General features: G+C 45.6%; 1 protein-coding gene across 1 annotated transcript in view; it reads left to right on the top strand.

The window, feature by feature from the left end:
• The window catches only part of NHS (NHS actin remodeling regulator), a 490,359-nt gene that overhangs the window by 108,626 nt on the left and 360,836 nt on the right, over window positions 1-20,897 (top strand). The window contains exons 2-3 of the mRNA XM_085008588.1: window positions 3,290-3,509; window positions 19,552-19,631. The gene's annotated coding sequence lies outside the window, so the exon portion shown is untranslated. The remainder of the gene's footprint in view (window positions 1-3,289; window positions 3,510-19,551; window positions 19,632-20,897) is intronic.

The raw sequence follows: 20,897 nt of genomic DNA on the forward strand, positions 1-20,897 counted from the left end.
ACAGTGAGTTCTAGCAGCCGGAGGACTTTCTTCCAACCAAGAGATCCAGGCGGCAGCTGGAGGAGGGAGGGAATGACAGATGTGCATGGAGATGGTGAAGGGCTCCGAGGGGATGTGTGCAGACATGTGACAGCATCTGCCTCACTCCTCCACAAGGGATAGTTTGTCAAGGTCTCGCCACACGTTCAGAGCCTAAGGATGAAGGCAAGGCGGGGTACCATGGCCGTGAATAGTTAGAAGGTTTGTGACAAGTCGTCACACTTTCTCTGGTGTCCCCCCCACCCTCCCCCACCCCAGTTGAGTCAGTAGGGAGGAGGCTGAGGAGGTGTTTGGTTTGGGGATGGATAACGCGGTGATGTTCTCCTCACGGGGCAACCCCACCAGTACATCCCGAAGCCCATGAGGTGATGGACAGCAAGCAGGTCTAGAGAATGGGAACGGAAAATCAATCCTAAAAGGGGGCTGGGGTCAAAGACAGGAAAATTAGCTCAAGCCAGGGCTTCCCTGGGGGAGAACAAGGGGAAGGGGATGGGGGGGAAAAGTTGGAATTGGAATAACCATGCTCGCAATCATAATACATTTATAAGGCTATATTGTACAGCACATGTAATAATGCAATATATGAATTATTTACATAACTAATACATACTGAGTGCACTCTCCACATTTCAAGTACTCAACAGCCACGTGTGACTAGCAGCTAAGGTGTTTTGACAGTGTAGATCTAGAACATTCCATCATCATAGAAAAGTTCTCTTGGACAGTGCTGGCCTAGAGCTTACCGAATGGGTGAGGGGTCAGGATGTAATGGGCCTCACCGTCATCTCAGACTCTCACTTTCTTGCTCCCCATATTCAGCTTATTGCAAATCAAATTTTGCCCCTGGGATTTTCCTGAAAAATTTGGAGTAGCTAAAAGGACAGTACTATCAAGATAATTTTTAAGCTTGCTGTCCAAAGTTACCTTTGTTAAATGGAATGACTTTTGACTCCTTGGTTCTAACCTGAGTTTTTAGCAGTTAAATGTTAACTCGGATTTAGCACACATTAGGCTTTTTCTGATGAGCTCACACGACAACCCAAGGGTCATGTTCACTGTCTTCTCTCATTGCTGCTTTCCTTGACCTTATTGCTCGTGTACAGTTTAATCTTTACAAGGAAAAGGAACAAACTATGATCTCAAGCGGCAGGAGGCAAGAAGCCACGCAGCAGTGGAAAAGGTGGTCGAATTGAACTTTCTCCATCTCTAGTCTGTCCTCATTTCTACATGGCCAGAGTAGGATAATTTTGCTGAGCTGCAGGGGCAAATTCTCACCAGATCAGGTGAACATGTCGAACTTGGGCAGAGTGTTTCCAACAGGGTGGGGACTGCCACTGCTTTCATTGATTTCCAGAAGATTTTTTTTTTTTCTTTTTTCAGGGCCGCACCTGCAGCATAAGGAGGTTCCCAGGCTAGGGGTGGAATCAGAGCTACAGCTGCTGGTCTACACTACAGCCACAGCAGTGCTGGATCTGAGCTACGTCTGTGACCTACACCACAGCTCACGGCAACGCCAGATCCTTAACCCACTGAGCAAGGCCAGGGATTGAACCCGCAACCTCATCGTTCCTAGCCAGATTTGTTTTTGCTGCGCCATGATGGGAACTCCTCCAAAAGCATTTTTAAGGTGCAGATCGCCTCCCAAGCCACCAGTCAAAAGTCCAAGTTTGAGCCGATCCTGTGTTATCGTGGACCACCGTCTTTCCAAGGTTGAGTTACAGATTATCTTAATTTGGGTGCCCCCAGAAGGAGATCCTGACACAGGATCCAAGTGCAAGTATTTTGTTGATGGGGTAACTCCAGGGAACACTGGTAGTGGGTGGTGGGAAAGAGGAAAGAAATAGAAGGAAGCCTATTAGGATATGCCATCAAGCAAGCTTCCCACTGGGAGCTCTGGGATCTACTGTCTCCAGATAATCTCACTGAAGGGCGATAAAGCTGGGGCATTATCCATCATTTCCCATCAGCCATTGGTTGAGGGATGCTGGGGCAGAGACAGTACAGGAGCACCTTGGACCTGCTGTGTGCATAAGCAGAGCCCAGCAAAGAAATACAGATCCAGGAGTTCCCGTTGTGGCTCAGTGGTAATGAACCTGACTAGTATCCATGAGGATGTGGGTTCAATCCATGGCCCCTCTCAGTGGTTAAGGATCCGGTGTTGCTGTGAGCTTCGGTGTAGGTTGCAGATGCACTTCGGATCCCACATTGCTGAGGTGGGGCCTAGGCTGGCAGCTGCAGCTTGCATTGGACCCCTAACCTGGGAACTTCCATGTGCTGCAGGTGTGGCCATAAAAAGCAAAAAAGAAAAAAAAAAAAAGAAAAGAAAAGAAAAAAGAAGAAAGAAAAAAGAAATACAGATTCAGGCATTCAGGCTGACACGGGGGAGATACGAGTGTTGAAAGATGGGGGTGGGGCGTTACAGAGGTCTGCTGCACAGACTTACTTTTATTTTTCAATGGACGAAATAGACCTAAGACTCTTAGAGTCCAGCCCATCTATTGGGGCTGATCTCCTGGCACAGAGAAGATCATGAATCACTGCCACATGGAAAAAGCAAAAGAATATTTAACGGGCAACTTGACCTCTGGTCAGAACATCCCAAACAGTTGAGAGCAAGGACAGAGCCTTTGGTATTAAATGCCTCTGAACTGAAAGGGCGGGAAGGCAGTGTTCCGGCTCTTGTGCTTCGGACATGGAGCAACTTCTTTTAACCACTTGTCACAGGCTACGTGGGCAGCTCGTGCGTTCTGGAATTTCTGAGGGAGACTTACCAAGTGCTTTCTGCTGAGACTGACGCAGCCAAGCGGGGGCATCTGCGTGCCAGGAATATATGGTTGCGTGTGTGCCACTGTTTATCTGTTTGCAAAATGTGCCATATGTTGACAGCCTAACATATGTCGAGCTATATGGAAGATTAGTCAGAGAGAAAGAAGAGCCAGAATATGAGAAAGAGAGGGAGAAGAGGAAATATGAAAGTGAAAACAAACCCCAGTGACTGGCGAGATGATGAATTCTTTGAGCTTGAGGGGTATATCTAGGTTACTTTTAATCCCTACTGCCTGCAGTTTTGCTGGGCACGTAGGAGATGCTTAGTTAGTATATCCTGAGAAGGAAAAGAGCCCATGCAAGGTGCCTAGAACCATGTCTCCTATCACAGATGGTGCATGGCAAGTGTAGATTGAATGAATGCATGAGAGAATGTTTAGAGCTAGAAAAACCCTCGGAGTTTCATTGTATCACTCTTTTACAGATAAAACTGCATCTTGGAGGAGCATGAGAATAATGGCAGCCAGGCCAGCCTTGGGGCCTGGGTGCTGGAGCTGGAGCTGGAGCTTGGGTCCTGGGGTATCATCTACCACCTTCTTTGCCACACGGCTCTCACTGCTGGCGTCTGGACCCCACGTGTTGCTGCTGCAGCCGCCCTTGGCGCTGTCGGGATTCTCATCACAAGCCAAGGCCCCATGCACCTGGTAAGTTGATGAGCTGGTGACATATAAAATGATAAAACCCCTAGAAGAAAGCAAAGAGAAAAAAACGTCATGACCTTGGTAATGATTCCTTGGATTTGACAGCAAAACGCAGGTACCAAAAGCAAAGATAGATAAACTGGACAACATAAAACTTAAGAACTTTTGTTCATCACAAGACAGAATCAACAAAGTGGAAAGGCAACCTGTGGAATGAGAGAAAATATTGCAGATCACATATTTGATAAGGGGTTGATATCCGGAATGTATAAAGAACTCCTAGAGCTCAGGCAAAACAAATCCAGTAACCCAATTAAAAAATAGGCAAAGACCTTGAGTATATGTCTCTAAAAATGATACACAAATGGCCAAGAAGACAATGAAAGGATGCTCAACATCACTAATCAGCAGAGAAATGCAAATCTAAACCCTAGTGAGATAGCACTTCACCCCCCTTAGGATAGTTACTGTCCCCAAACAGAGAATACAAGTGTTGATAGGGATGTGGAGAAGTTGGAACACTTGTGTGCTTAGTGGAAGTGTAAAACACTGTAACCGCTATGGAAGACACTATGGAGCGTCCCAGAAACTTAAAAATAGAACCACCGTATATGATCCAGAAATTACACCTCTGGCTGTATCTCCAAAAGAATTGAAACCAGGGCTCAAAGAGATAGCAGTGTCCAATCCTCTCCACTCCTGGGTGAGGAAACTGAATGCAGAGGGCTCACTGGCCGATGAATAGAAAGTCAGGAAGAGGACAACCAGAGGTCCTTTCTCCGTCTGTTCTTGGCTTCAGTTTCCTACAGGCTCACATGCCCGCCCACCTGCAGCCTATCCTCTGCCTCGTTTGCTCCCATCCGTCCTTCTGTCCCTTGGTCTCCCCTCATCCCTAATGCACGCTGTGCTCCAGCTAAGCTGCTACACCCACTCTTCCCTGGGCAAAACACTGGCTGCATTTCCTCCTTGCCTTTGCCCCTTTGTCTCCCTTTGCTCCCCTTCCCTCCTAATCTAACTGTCGGAACCCCAGCCATGCTCTGGATCCATCCAAATGGCACTTCGGCATGCCTAAAAAACAAAGCTGGAAAGAATTTCTCCGTCCTCTGTGTTTCTATGACACTCTGTGTTCTTATCAGACCATCCATTAGTTCCTCCTTGTGGGGTCATTGTTTATGTCCACTGTTCTCTGTAAAATTATAATCCCCTTGCGGGCAGCCATTTTGACCTTCCTCATTGCCTATTGCAGAAGCTTCAACATAGTAAGGATAATCAGTAGCACTTACTGAGTGTGTACTGTGTTAAACAGTACATGAATTGGCTCATTGACTTCTCCCAGTAACCCTATGAGGCAAATACCATCATCAGAGGAGCCTGAAACACAGAGAGGTTTAGAAACTTACCTGAAGTACCACAGCCGGGGAGTCATTCTCAGGGCTGCTGGTGCCAAAGTTCAAGCTCTGACCCACAGTGTTACACTTCCTTCTAAGGACCTTCTGAGGATTTGGGTATATTTCACTGGGAGCAAATACTGAAAAGATCATTTTTATTTAAAAAACAATTCAGGAGTTCCCTTCGTGGCTCAGTGGTTAACGAATCCAACTAGGAACCATAAGGTTGCGGGTTTGATCCCTGGCCTTGCTCAGTGGGTTGAGGATCTGGCGTTGCCCTGAGCTGTGGTGGGGGTCGCAGATGCACCTCGGATCCCATGTTGTTGCGTTGCTGTGGCTCTGGCGTAGGCCGGCGGCTACCGCTCCAATTCGACCCCTAGCCTGGGAACCTCCATATGCCACAGGAAGCGGCCCTAGAAAAGGCAAAAAGACAAAAAGACCAAAAAAAAAAAAAAAAAAAAGAAACCCAAAAAACAAACAAACAAAAAAACAATTCAGGAGTTCCCTTCGTGGCTCAGTGGTTAATGAATCTGACTAGGAACCATGAGGTTATGGGTTCAATCCCTAGCCTTGCTCAGTAGGTTAAGGATCTGGCATTGCCACGAGCTGTGGTGTAGGCTGCAGACATGGCTTGGATCTGGCATTGCTGTGGCTGTGGTGTAGGCCAGCAGCTACAGCTCCGATTTGACCCCTAGCCTAGGAACCTCCATATGCTGAGGGAGCAGCCCTAGAAAAGGCAAAAAGACAATAAATAAATTAAAAAAAAATTCAGTGTTGAAACCTATAAGAATAACTGTCCTCCCAGAAAGAAAGCAAAAAGGAAGCACAAAATAAAAGGTTAAGATTGCTCAGATTTTCCTCAGTAAAAAGTTTAATGCACTTCATCAAATTATTTAAAATTTTTATCTCTTCCTTCTATCTAAGGAATAAAGTTTCAGTCCTCACCCGGCCCCACCCCCGAATGATTTTATAAAATGCTGGGATGTTTATGAAACCTTTAAAATCCATGCAAGTATAGAGAAAAACATGAGTCATTGTTAGTTGGCTTAAATTTTATGTGACCTCTTGCGGCTTCAGAAGGGCTGGAATCAGCTCAGGAGTCTGCCATCCTTGGGTGGCTGTGGGCTTATTATGCTTTATTTTTATCACCTCAAGTGGGACACAGCCAACTACACCACTGTCAGTTCTTTGGTAACCTAAAGATTAATATAGGGCTCCTTTTCCTCCCTGAACCCCCAAACAACTAGCTAGTTGAAGAGATTTGAAGTGCAAAGATCCATAACCAACCACTCCTCAGAACAGGGCCTTCTGAAGCATTTGGCCTGAAAAAAGAAACCTGAGGAGTTAGATTACAGTTGGCCAGAGTTACTATTACATTTTGCTTGTAGAAGTGATGAGGTGGGATGGGTTAGCAGGTGGGATACAGCTTTGGGTTTACCTGAGAGGCTGTGTGATGAAGTGTTCAAGCAGCAGATCGAACCCCGACTGTCCGGCCATTTAGTAGTTTGGTGACGTTGGCTAAGCTACCTAGACTCTCCACACTGCGCTGTGCTCCTGTGTCAAATGGGGGTAATGATGCTCATCCTAAAAGGTTGTTATTATGACTTAATTGCACAGTTGAGCTCCCCAAACTTGAGTCATTCACATATATCAACATATCAGGGGTCTGTTACAAAAGCATGGCCAGGGTTCAAGAAAACCAGCCAAGGGATCGTGAAAGGACCTAAGACTAGCAGTTGTGGGGAGTTGTTACCATGCCAGGCCTGAAGGGGCCCCGAGGAACAAGCATGGGCCAAACTGGGGAGTGTTTAGAAAAGGCTGCCAAGACTGGGCCCCGGTCAACCTATAGTGAGGTCTGCTGGAGTGGAGGCAGGAAACTGAACCAGTACCTCAGCCTCACCCTCCTCCTGCCCTCCAGTCTCCTGCTGGGGCTCCCCATTGGCTAAGCCCAGCTAGAAGCAAGGTAGCCCATGATATGACCAGCCTTCAGGGAGGAGGAATGGGGAAAGTGGGTGGGTGGGGAGGGGCATATGAAACCCATCCAGCTTATGGCCTCTATTAGCATTTTCCCATTTCCCCCTTTAACACAAAATGCCTTTTACTAATGGAAACATAGTTGCCTTTAAAAGGCAGCTTTTATGTTTTATCCTAAGCAGTGATATCCATGAAATATGACAGGTTGGATGTGCTGTGGTTTTGTCTATAATATATACTTTGGGAAGTTCTGCCTTGGTTGAGCACTTGGAACATAGTAAATACTCAATAAAATGATCATCTCTGTTGCCAGAAGTCACAGGTGAACCTACAGTGGAGCACACTTTGCACATTGAAACGAACCTTTAAAAACATCTATTAACAATGCAAACTTTTCCCAGTGTATTTTCTAACTGGAGATCGCTAATTTATGGAAAAGAGGATATGAATGAATTTTGTGTATTTGTTTTATAAAGAGCCCACCTTCATGAATTTGATTATTTGGCCCATTGGTCTTTCATTAGATCCTTTTGGTTTCTCTGGGCAAACAAGTAAATCATTTGTGAATGTTGCTAAGTTTTTCCACTTCTTGCTGTTTAAGGTCTTCTCATAGTAGCTAGAACCTACAGGGCACTGTTCAACAATGACAGAACAGCAATGGTGACACCAGGCTTCTTTGTTTCTTCCTTGCTTTAATGGAATTGCTTCCAGCTCTTTTGTTGTCGTTCGTTCGGTAGCATTAAACATGACGTTAGCTGTTGATTTATGAGAAAGACTCTTTATCTTGATAAGGAGGTGTCCTTGTATTCTTAGTTGACTAAGAATTATTATCAGGAATGGGCATTATGTCTTATCACATGCTTCTTAGAGGTCTATTGAGACCTTACCATCCTGGAATAAATCGTGCTGGATTAAGATGTATAATTCTTTTAGTATATTGCTCTACCACTTTTTTTCCCTGGAAGGGTTCCATATTGGTTGGACAAAAGGAGGGTGTACGTTTCTAATGTCATTTTCAGAATTTTGAGGAACTAAAACAAAGTGCATTCAATTCAAATGCAAATTAATTGTTCTGATAAAGAAGAAAGACTTAAGAGTGAAATTGTATATTTTACATTGAATAATGTTTGAAATAACGTTGTATAAGAAGTAACCATAGGTGCAGGTTCCCAGCAAAATGGGAACGTTCTTCAGCAGGCCACAGGTCAGTGAGTCTCTCTTTTAGCCCCAGTACCCTAGCAGTTTCTTGAAGAACAGGGAGACTGAAAGGTTGAGAGATTCTGGATATTCAGAGTTGAATAGTCAAGGTAGAATTCCAAGCTGAGATTAATTGGGGCCTTGCAATCTGCCTAGGTTTCTGAAACTTGATCCAGCATGAGACTTTGCTCTTTGTCTTTGTTCAGCGTAGGTCACTTGAGCCCAGGATGAACGAGGACAACTAACTAAGCAAGTAACAAGCCAAAATGTAAGAACATTGAGGTCTGTTGTAACAGTCGTACGTGGGATGGGGGCGGGGAGCATGGGCACATCCATGGGCCTGAGTCTCGCCACACTTGAAATCTGCATGAGCCCCGGCCACCCCGCCATCCACCTCAGCTCTGTGCTGCGTGCAGAAGAAACAGCATTCCAGCAACCCCAAAGAACTGAAAAACTATTTCAATATTTCTGGAGACATCAACACAATGTAGAGAAGGACTCCCATTCGTAGCATACGGCCAAGTTCCTCTTTGTCTTTCTCCCCAGTGGTCCATTTCTTCGCAGCCCCACATTTTGCCCCTCTTCTTCCCAGTGTCTCTCTCCCACTGCCCCTTGGCTTTCTCTGCAGCCCAGCTCCACCTGCCCTTGGCCCTCTCACCCCTTCTAGATCCGCCCTTTTGTCTGTCCTTGTCCTTGTGAAGCAGTCAAGCTCTTTTTGGTTCAGTGCCTCACCCATTGCCCAGATCTGCACGTTAAGGCCCAGGCACCATCAGGCCAAGGCAAACCCCTTAGCAGCAGGCAGGATTTTTTATTTTGTTTTGTTCTCCTCTCACGCACACCCAGAAACCAAATTCCCAGGCAGTCCCCCGAGCTCTGCTTACCCCGCGGTTACGATTGTCTTTCCCCAGCGAACCTCTCCCAGTCCTAATTTGCCAGATTCTAATCTCCCTTCCGCCACCAATTCAGCTCTAGACCTAACAAACAACAGAGAGGTCAGGCGCAGGGGACAGAGAGGGACCTGGGTAGCCCAGAACCTGGGGAAGGACCTTGGTGAGTAATGCAGGGTGGGTGTGTCAGCAAAATGATGGTCACAAAAAGTGCCCTCTCTCCTACTCGGCTTGGTTTGTCTGAAGCTGAAGTTTCCCAAAATGTATTACCAAGGCCTCAAGAAAGAGGTGCAGGAGGCACAAGGTGGCCTTAAGCTGTCCTCGTGCTTCTTCAAACGGGAGGGATGTCAAGGGCCGAGATGCCCGGAGAGGGAGCGGGAGGGCCCTCCCTGCCTCGGCCGGCTGGCCGGTCCTTGCCCTCTGCCACCCCCGTGGTCTCTACAGCCCAGACGCCCCCTCCAACAGAGCGAGGAGCCTGTTTTTAAAAGACCAGGCATCCTCTGAATGAATAATGACTGCTCTTTTTCTCCACCCGGTGCCAATCAGTGACTCATCAACCATTTTCTAAATGACTGTGTTTTCATTCCCCAGTTCCCTCGCACTGCAATATTAGAGAAGATTAAATGCAGCCCCTAGCTGCCTACCTCTGCTTTTCTGCATCTTGTTTTAGAGATGGTAATGCCCCCAAAATAGAAGCGTTTCACTGAATGCTGATCGTTTAGTGACAAGTGCAAACACACTTGTGCAAACACACACACACATGAGCGTGCACCACAGTGTTAGGGAAAGCTCTGATGACTTTGAGGAGGACATTGGATGAAAAGAGAGGGAAGTGGAGTTTTGGACTATAAAAATGTGATATCTCAACTGGACCACATCCCCTGCCCCCACCTCAGCGCTGATTTCCCAGCCGAGGTGCTTTATCAGGGACCCCGACTATGTGTTGTACAGCCGCCTGCTAGTCCACGCTGTTCTCTGATTGCCCAATGTTTGTTTTCCTTTCCGAGCCCTTGTCTCCCCCACCCCACCCCCATACCTGTTCTTGCGCCCCGACAGTACCTTTCCTAGTTCCTTGTGGTCCTCTTAGCAGCCATGGGGACACTCGATTTCTTTGCTAGGGTTTCCCCTTCCTACTCCTTCTCCTGGATGTGGCTGTTTCCAAAATGTCCTTTGCACCAAAACCAAAGAGAGCACTTGGATGGTAAATATAAACACAGCATCACTTCTGAGGTCATTAAACTCAGCCTGTCCTGCTGCTGAGGGCCTGTGGTCTTAGGTTCACACGTAGGCGTGTGTGTGTGCGTGCACACACACACACACAGCTCCCCCCAAACAATACAGGTTCTCCCACTATCTGAGGGTAGAGTGTTCCTGCAGAAACTTTCCTAAGCAGAAATAAAGCAGCAGTGACCTTAGGACCCATCTTGCTAAGGGATGCGCGGAATAAACCGAGACAAAGCACAGGTGCTCACAGACACAGGTCAGAGCTCCGGCAGTTCCATGCGGAGATGCCCAGTGCAGTTCCAGGAGGGAGCTTGGTGGCGCCGCTCTCGCTGTGCAGGGTGCCCGCTGCCTCTGTACGGGCCCTTGCGAAACAAACGCTGAGTGCTACTTTGCTTTTTCGCCTTTTGTTTGTTTGTTTGTTTTTTAAGTGAAAATCCTCTTTGGATTTCTTCGGGTTAGCAAGAACAGGTGCTAATGCGGGTCTTAGGGAAAAGCAAGGTGGTGTAAGGCGGACTTGCCAAAAGCGGGGGTGGGGGTGCCCTGCTTGTCCTTAGCTGTCCCTCCTCTCGGGCCAGACAGCCTCCCCCAGCCTGCTCTGTGGCCCGCCTGCTTGATCCCGTGGATGATGTCGGGAGGGTTCCCGTGTGCAGTGGCTTCCAGTTGGGTTGTACTATGGAGCGGTCTGTGAGTAGATCAGAGGGTGGGAGGACAGTGAGGTCCAGACATTTAGTCTGCTCCATTCCCTCTCTGGGCCGCCTCTGTCTCTTGACCTAAGGTCACTGCTGCTTTCAGGGAAGCCGGTGAGACTCTCCCCTTCCGGTAACCTCTCTCCTCTCATCCCCTTAGACCTAAGGCGGCGGTGGTAACAGCTCTGCTGCCTCTTGCCCTGACTTTGCGCATTTTCCCACCCGCTGCCCTTGGCCGCTGCCCTTGCGTAATTAGTCCCTCCGTAGAAGCAGCCTCTTCATATCGCCCTCATTTGAATACACCATCTGTTTCCCGCGGGGACCCCGACGGGCCCTGTCTTCCCCTCCGCTCCACCCCCACCCGCCCCTTGGCCCTGTGTTGCGCTGATTTTTCTCTTGCCGCCTGCAGCACATTCTGCCGTCGTCAGGTGGTGGTCCACGTGCAATGCCCACCAGCATCCGTTGGCCAACATATACTTGTTGAGGCGAAGGTGAAGGGTTGCCTTGGAGCCGGATTATAGACTCTGCGCTCCCATCCTCCCCATGCCCATCTTCTTGTTCTGAGCCTGCGGGACTTCTTAGTCGGAGATCGTTTGAGGCCACAGGCTATCTATAGCAACTGAATCTCAAAATCAAAATCATCATAATCACCATAATGGCTGCCAATTGCCAATTGCCAGCTCCGAACCAGGCACCGGGCCTGGTGTTTTGCCACTGTACGTCAAGTGGAAGTTTCCACCTCGTTCTTCAGGGTTAGGTCCCCACAATATTTGGGGAAGGGGTGGATTGACTCCCAGCCCGGCTCTCAACCTGGCTACCCCTCCTCACGCCACTTCTTCGCGTCGTGTGTTTCTCCCAACTCCACCAGGGGGCGCTGCAGGCGTCACTGAAGGTGGCGGGCTGGCCCTCGGGAGGCCCGTCCCCTGGGTCAGTGGCTGTTCCCTCCGCAGGGAATCTCTGGGACCTTGAGGAAGTAATTGGGAGCCTCAGTTCTTCCTTTGCTCCTTTATGTGGGTCTGTCAGCCTGAGCTCAAGGTTTGAGGAGCTTCTAAGGGGAAAAACCGAATGCGAAAGAAGGACTGACACCTCCGAAGCTGGCAAGGAGTTTAAGCCTTCACGCGGGACTCTTAGGGGCGGATCCCAGGTCCTGTGCTTGCCCCCCCCCCCCCCCCCCCCGGGCCCTCAAGTCGGCTCTGCTTTGCGAAAACCAGTCCGTCTTCCACCTCTGCCTCTTGCCTTTTGGAAATGTTTAGCCCCTGGAGCTGTTCTCACCTCGGGATACATTCCTCCTCCCCCAGTGGGAGTCAGTCCGCCAGGATCTACTCTGCACTCTCTGCGGGTGGCATTCTGTCCACTGTCCTCAGGATGTGCCTGCAGGTGAGGAACGTGTCCATGTCTTCACTCTTCCTCTTCTCCAACAGCTGCTGTGGATCGCGTTGGATTTCTCATTCTCGCCCTTCGGGCCTCTGGCAACAGGTTCTTTAGTGGCCTCCCCTTTCGCTGCATAAAGACCCAGCCCAGGGGCTGAAATGACCTCTTGTGAGGGCAACTGCATTTCTTAGCCAAGGTCCCTCCTCCGCCCTGATCTCTGAGACGGTGGTTGGTTTCACTGCTCCAGCTTCAGAGGCTTTAGCTCTTCGCCCTTACAAGCTGCTAGGATGGCGAAGGTTATTTTCTCACATTCTGCCCCAGTGAGTGTATTACCCCTCAACTGGGGGGCTAGGAATTGGCCTTCTTCCCTTTCTCTTTCTCACTCCTGTAGCATAACCATCACCAAGTCCTGGAGATGTTACCTCTTTGACTTTTTCCGGGAACTATCCACCTGTCTCCATTTCCCCCCTTCTCCACTACCCCCACCCCTGCCTCCATGTTGGCCGCCAGTCCCTCTCATTATCCTTCCATCCTTTTTCTGACAGGGCTGTTTAGTTGCACAGCTTGCGTACGGTCATGCTTCTCCTCACTAAACTATAAGCTCCATGAGGGCAGGAATTCTGTCTGTGGAATTCACTGCTGTACCCCTGGTACCTCACACAGTAGGTAGTAGGCACTTAATACTTAATTGATGAATGGGGGAGTAAATCGTTGAGTCCATTTCATTTATTTTGGAGGCCGGAGAGATAAAGTCCCTAGCACTGTCTTGCGTACAGCAAGCTGTCAAGGAATACCTATTGGATAAATGAATATTTCTTTTGCTCAAGGCCATATAGCTAATTAGTGGCAGTATTTTAATCAAATCTTGTCACTCTAGTTGATTCTTAGCCTTGGTTGAATAGTAGAAACATCTGAGGAGTTTACGAATTCCTGATGCCCAGGCTGCACCCTAGGCCAATTAAACCAGAACTTCTGGGTGGGGTTGGTGGTAGGGAGCCAGATAGCAACATTTTAATAAAGCTTTCTGGGTGATTCCAATGTGCAGACAAGGTTGAGAATTACGTTAAATCATGAAGTAGGGCCAAGGTAACCCCCTATTCCTCATACTGCATCTGATAGAAGAATGTTGAGAGAAATGGACAGCCTTAGTGAGTGGATTGAACACTGAATTCACATGTCCAGAAACAGTGGTTGCTGTGGGAGAAGGGAGCACAGCATTGTGTTGGGTTGGGACCACACCATGGTAAGAACCAGCATCTGTTCATTTTCACAAGTATACCCTGAAGGCAGAGAAATGGTTTTGTGAAGCGGGTGGAGGCAGTGGAAGCAAGTAAGTATTGGGAATGTATTTGGGTCTGGTTACCGGGAAGCTATTGCCTAATAATCCTCTTAGACCACAGAAGAGCGACTCCAGGGATTTGGGAAGGATTCTTTTGTTTGCGTCATTCGAAATGGTCAAAGCTCCGGTTGTGTTTACCAAGGAAGCCATTTTAGACAGTGGTGGAGAAAAAGCTCTCGGAGTTGTTTTCTCCCAGAAAAACATCATGCTGGAGACAGCAGTACTTGGTGGTTCATTTCATCCCCCACTTGCCAATCCCTTTGTTTGAGGTGCGGTTTCAGAACTGCCATATGTAAAGATGGGAATTATGATTTGAAAGAAAAGAAAGGACAGGTAGCTTTAAGTCATTGAAATCACTGAGAGAGAGTGCTATGCTCAGAGATTCTGTGAGTCCCAGGCTCGGCCCTTTTGATGCCTCCCTAACCTTGGAGGGCTAATTTCAGACCCTTCAAACTCCTTACAATGGCAACTTCTTAAATCTATTACAGGATTTCTTAAAATGGGAGGAAAGAGCAATTTAAACCACCATTTAATAGCACAGAACCGGATTTGCTTTTGTCTATTTGCACCATGTATAATAAATAGATGTCAGTAGTAACATATAAAGAACTCAGCTAAAGTATTTAAGTGAGGTATTGTAACTCAATATAATGGTCAATCCAAACATGATGTTTACATGATCAGTACTTCTGTTTACAAAGAATTGCCCAAGGGGTTTTTGCAGAGCCGCGGAGGTGCGTGGGCAGACCTTTCAATGAGTTCTAGGTTTCAGCCACTCCGTTGACATACATGGGAGAGACGAAGGACAAAGAAAGGTCATTGAGATTTCAGGGCTTGAATAAGATAGACTCCTCTGTTGGGGGAGCAAAAAACCAAACCGGTTATTGTAAGGCTGGTAAGTTAGTTGGTCTAAAGGGAAACTCAATTTGGGTATCTTTTTTGATCTTCCAGATCACAGTTCCCTCTGGTTATTTTCCTTGTAACGCACTGCTTGGTGCTTGTGGTGTAGACACAGTCTGTAATGTGTACACCATGTGCTTTAACGTTGAAGACAATAAAGCTGCATGCAGGAGCTCAGCTTGAATTAATAACGAGCGCCAGTGGTTGGAAACACGTAACTTAGAGTTGAAAGGGTCATTTAGTTCGATTCCTTCCCTCTGGGTACTCGAATGTTTAAACACCAAAATGTTGAGTTTGGAGACATTCTGAAAGACCTCTAGGGCTGGAGAATCCATCAACTCAGTTCGGAGTTTCTCCAGTCAGGACACTTGCATTGCTTGGTTGTTTTACACACTAGCATACTTTTTTCTTGAGCAAGCCCAGTACTTCTTGTGTAGAAAACATACAGTTTTATGGCAGAGGAAGGCTCCGTGAGCTGTGGGTTACCAGTGAGGGAGTCACCTGAGAGGTGGGCAGTGAAAGAGTGGGGCAATGTCCTGTTTTTAAGGTCTTAAGGACTATTATCCAACTACCTACTAGTATAATGACAGACAAAGAAAGGTCCCCAGGCCTGCTACAGCTCCCAGTTGAGGTTATGACAGGGCATTCATGGTGATTTAGATCATATGCAACTCCAGAGGTGAACTATTTCAGCGTTTCCATTTTAGGAACACTTGAACTCCTTTGAAAGGGACATACCATCTTTTCAGTCCCTTAAAATGCTAAAAAAAAAAATCATTTTATCTTTTTTTGTGAATGATAAAATACCTGATTTTAAGCAAGTACTGTTTAATTTTGGATTAACCAGTAATTAAAAGTTATACTAGGAAATTCATTTTCATGAAATTTTAACACTATTCAAAAAGCTGTAAAGTTAAATTATGATATGGAAGTTCCCAGGCTAGGAGTCAAATTGGAGCCGCAGCTGCCGGCCTACACTATAGCCACAGCAATACCGGGTCCGAGCCTCGTCTGTCACCTACACCACAGCTCATGGCAACGCTGGATTCTTAACCCACTGAGCAAGGGCAGGGATCAAACCCGCATCCTCATGGATACTAGCAGGGTTCGTTACCACTGAGCCATGATGGAAACATCCTGAACTTTGATATTTTTGATTTAACAAGTGACACATTTTATTTATGTTAAGTTGCTTATGTGAGGGTGTCAACAAATTCATTTTAAATTGACACATTTATTTCACATGTGGTTTTAGACTGACTGTGTATTAAAATCTAGTGAAAATTTAAATTTATGTTCAGGCACCGAAAGAGACAAGAACTGTTTTCATGACATGATGTTAATAATTCTTTCAGCTTTTTGTATGTGACATATTTGGGGGGATTTAAAAATAATATGTGATGGCATTTGGAGGTGAAGTCTTTGCGGACTGTTTAGGTTTATATGAGGTCATGAGGGTGGAGCCTCATAGGAAGAGAAAAAAACTAACCCCCTTTCTCTCCACCACGTGAGGAAACAGCAAGAAGGTAGGCAGCCTGTGAACCCAGAAAAGGGTCCTTTCAGAACCCAGCCATTCTTGCACTCTGATCTCAGACCCCCAGCCTCCAGAACTGTGAGAAATGAATTTCCGTTGTTTGTCTCCCAGACTATAGTATTTTGTTATGGCAGCCTGAGCACACCAAAACATAATATAAGAGGGACAGTTGGGTGCTATCATTTATGACTATAACTACAGTATTTATCCCCATAAATGCAAATGCAAAATGGATGTGATCATCATGATACTTGAACATTAGGTACCAGCACCCTCCTGATGTGTGCCTAAGATTTGAATCATCTGAATACTGATCTAGAGGAGATTTTCATCACTTTGCTTATTTTTGTACTTCTTATGAAACTATATTCCACTATTAAGCTTTTTGCATCTTTTCTAATCTGGTGGTCAACTGAGGGTGAAAATTAAATGGTTTGTTAGTTAGAACAATTAGGATGCTCTATTGGTCAGGACCAACATGGTGGCTAGTTGTATTTAGTTGACTAATAATCAACAGTGAGTTATAAGTCAGCTCCTGTAATTTCTCCGAATCTTAATTCAGATGAGAAGGTCTTCAGATGGTTTGTTCAAAGGGGGAAATGAAAAAAATTATACTCTTTATCAATGAGAGAAAAAATGGAGGCATGTACTGTCTTAGGTCATTTATTTACCCAACAGCAGAGCCTGGGGTGGGGCATGTTTAGTGCAGATGATGTAGTGAGGAGGAGCTCTCAGGAGGACTGTGTGACATGTGAGGGAAGCAGGGTTGGCAGGGAAAGGGGGAGGGAGCTCAGTAAAGATGTGGATTCAGGAGAAGGCAGCCTCAGCTTGATGCCACAAAGACCTCTGGAGTGTGGATACTGGCACAGAGTGTGTTCCACACTGTACCATTGAGTCATTGGCCACGGGCTGCCCTTCTGGGGTGATGTAACCTTCCCAGTGGCTCTGGTGAGATATAGGAAATCCTCCGGGGGCAGGTTGCAACTGTGAGCAGCCAATATCCACAACAGTGTGAGGCTGAGTGCTCCAGCCAGGAGAAGGAACTCTGGAAGGGCATCAACATCATCTGCTGGACATCAGTTCTTTTTATTATTTTAAGTATATGACTACGCCAGCATCATCTTTTTTACCTTCCAGTTTTATTGAGAGGTAATTGACATAGAGCACTGCATGTATTTAAGGTGTACAGCATCATGATTTGACTTACGTGCATCCTGAAACGATTGTCACAATATGTTTAGTGAATATCCATCATTCCAGATAGATATAAAAATAAAGGAATAGAAAAAAAGGGTTTTTTTTTTTCCTTGTGAGGGGAGCTCTTAGGATTTACAGCTTTCATACATTATAAACTTTCATAAATACTATACAGTGTTGTTAATTATATTTGTCATGTGGACATTACATCCCTCATGTTTACTTATCATTGGGCTAGAACCATCTTTTGAATACATAAACTGTTATTGGACAATGTTTATTTAATGCTGTTTAACAGGAAGAGAAATACCCTGAGGGCAGGTCTTCGTTTTAATTCAAAGATGACTCCTTGGTCCTTAGAATAGTCACAGACACATAGTAGGTATCTGTTGAATGACTTCTATGGAATGAATGTATGAGGAAGACCCATAGCCCTGTTATTGTGAATGTTGGAGCAATGACTTGTAAGAAATTATTATATCTTCAATGGATCCTGAATTTTTTAAAATAATTTTATTGGAGTATAGTTGACTGACAATGCTGTATTAGTTTCAGATGTACATACAGCAAAGCGAATCAGTTATACATATGTGTATATCCATTCTTTTTTCCCATATAGGTTATTACAGAATTTGGAGTAGATTTCTCTGTGCTATACAGGAGGTCCTTGTTAGTTATCTGTTTTATGTATAGTAGTGTGTGTATATTAATCCCATCCCCCGAATTTATCCTGCCTTCCCACAGTTTCCCCTTTGGTAATCATAAATGTGATTTTGAAATATGTGAGTTTATTTCTGTTTTATAAATAAGTTCTTTTGTATCATTTTTCTCAGATTCCACGTATAACTGATATCATTTGATATTTTTCTCTGTCTGATTTACTCCACTTAGTATGATAATCTCGTAGTCCATCCATATTGCTGCAGATGGCATTATTTCGTTCTTTTTTATGGCTGAGAAATATTCCATTGTATATCTGTAACACATCTTTTTTTTTTAAGAAGAAAAAATTTTTTTTGTGAAGAAAAATTTAGCCTAGAAATCCCTTCCTCAGACTATAGGCCCCACATGGGCAGGCCCTTCCTTGTTTTTGTATTCTAATGTCTCATACATACTAGGCACATATTAACCCTTTTTTCCACATTACATAAATAATAGAAAAAATAGCCCATTACATTATTCAATGCACTTCAGAGTATATTAACAAAAAGTTATATTTTCAGTGTATCACATCTTCTTGATCCACTCCTCTGTCAATGGGCATTTAGGTTGTTTCCATGCCTTGGCCATTGTAAATTGTGCTGCAATGAACACTGGGGTGCATGTAGATTTTTGCATTATGGTTTTCCCCTGATATATGCCCAGGAGTGGGATTGCTGGGTCATATGAAAGTTCTATATTTCGTTTTTTAAAGCCCCTTCATACTGTTCTCCACAGTGGTTGCACCAATTTCAATGTTGGAGCAATGCTTTGTAAAGCATTGGTGCTCCTGTGAGTCAGAACCACATCTGACCATGTGGAGCTGACCTGAAGAGAGGTCTATTTTTTTTTTCACAGTACAAGGAATCTGGAGTAGGGGAGGCCAGGTCTGGGGCAGTGCTCTGCTCCGTCATCTACCTTCCCAGAGCCTTATCCCTTTGCAGTTGGCTTTCATCCTCGTGTCTGTCACAGTCATAGAAGAGCCCTTCCGTTTCAATAGCCTTCCGTCCATTCTCCAGGTCCAAAGAAGAAGGAAGAAGCAGGAAGGGGCAGCGCTTGTATTGGGAAAGCAAAAACATTCCTAGAACTCTCTCGCAGATGTCTATGTAAACATCTTTACCCAGAACCACATCATCTGGCCAATTCTGAATGCAAGGGAGTCTGGGATGGTGAGCACATTGGCCATTGCCACCCGGAACAAAATCAAGATTCTGCTAGAAAAGGAGAAAGGGGTAGACAGGAGGCAGAAGACAAGGTCTTAAACTTGAGCAAAACCGCACAAGGCTACGAATGGTTAAAAATGAATCCCCTCTCTCCCAAGGGCAAGTAAAGGCAAAATTAAAATCGAAATGGAAAATAATTTAGAAACCTCAAATTCCTTTTTTCTTTTTTCCTCCTTCCCCATCCTTGTATTATGACTTCCCTAGCAACCAGGGCTAAAGTTCTCCCTGAAGTCAGTAGAAAATACTTGAAATATGTTTCAAAACAAATCAAAATGAGCCTGCAGTCCAGGCACCTGCTTACCACTTTTTTTCCCCCCCAACGGAATTCTTGGACGACTGTTTTATTTTTGTCTTAGTGGCCTGATATTCCATTTGTACCCTAGTGTGTACAATGATCACCTTTACAATTCTGCTTTGTCTTTTAAGGAAGACATTTGAACTCCTGCGCTGTTGATGCTCCTGTCGCTGTTACTATAGGAGACTCCTAGGCGCTGTCGTTCCTTATGGTGAGTCTTGTGTTTCTCCATGGAGAAGCTTTCATTATTTCCAGACTTGCTGAACCCATTATGAGACCATTGAGACAGGATAAGAAATAAAAATGTCTACTTTGTTCACTGGGCTGTTATTCCTGGATCTTTACAATTGAGGTGGAGAAAGAAAACACCTCCAGAAAAATAATTTAAGAGGCATGGCTGGTCGGTTGTGTCACGTTTGATCCCAGGAGCCCTGTAGTTCAGGCGCAAATATGAAAAGGGCTATGGAAGTAAATTTCAGTGACGTTTTTTATTTAAAAATCTCCTGCTGACAAAAGCACCTTTCCCATCAAGGGGTCATCTCGGTGCCCAATTTAAAGGCTGACCTGTCCAGTAAAGTGCCTTCGTGCCAAGAATTCTGGATTTTCCCTTACGGGTTCTTTCTCCGAGTGGGCGTGCTGGGTTTGAATTAGTGTGTTGACCTTTTTGAGCCTTTGTGTTCGTCATTCATAAAAAAAAAATTGGCTGTACTTTTTGGCTATATTGACATGGAGGCACTGAGTCAAATATCCTAACCCCCCAATACTTACCTCCTACCAGCAGCAGCATTTTCCCGGGCAAGACACCGTTTCTGCAAGTAGATTTGTAAGTCAGGTTGATCCAAAGGGTTTAACAGTTCCTTCTGAAGAGCCAGGCTCTTGCCCATTGTTGCTAATTGGCTAGATGTTGGGTTTTTTTGTTTGTTTATTTGTTATAGCCCGTTGAATGCAATATCATATATTATTATCTCGGTGAGCTCCCTATGGGGATGTGAACTTGTTCTACACCCACATAAAATACTTTATTCCCCGGTTTTCTTATTAGATTTACTAACATGTCACTGCTGTACCATTACCATTTAACAGCCTGGGAGGCAGAAAGAACACACTATTATACAAGTCTTGGCAAAGCCAACACCGATGTAGGGAAATCATTAAGCTTCAGGAAGTTTTAACTTTCTTGCACCCAATTTCTTATCATTAATGCAAGATTTGTATTCTTCCTTGACCCCCTAATCTTGTAAAGGAAATAGGGGGAGAAAAGGGGAAGGGGAGGGGAGGAGGAGACGCAGATCGGGCTGAGCCATAGCCATTTCCAGCGCATGCACTTACATCAGTGATTAATCAAACTAATGGGGAGTTCTAATTCGGTGCTCTGCTACCCTTAAGCCCCGTAATTGCGGTGTCTCTGAACCCAAAGGAAACACGTTGTGCTCTGCGTGCCCAGGCGCATAGCTTTTAAATCTTCATAACTCTGTAA

This window comes from Sus scrofa, chromosome X, assembly GCF_054392235.1.
Source record: "Sus scrofa isolate SSC_HxYL_T2T_F1_AM1 chromosome X, Sscrofa_HxYL_maternal_Yorkshire_Landrace_v2.0, whole genome shotgun sequence".
Taxonomy (NCBI): domain Eukaryota; kingdom Metazoa; phylum Chordata; class Mammalia; order Artiodactyla; family Suidae; genus Sus; species Sus scrofa.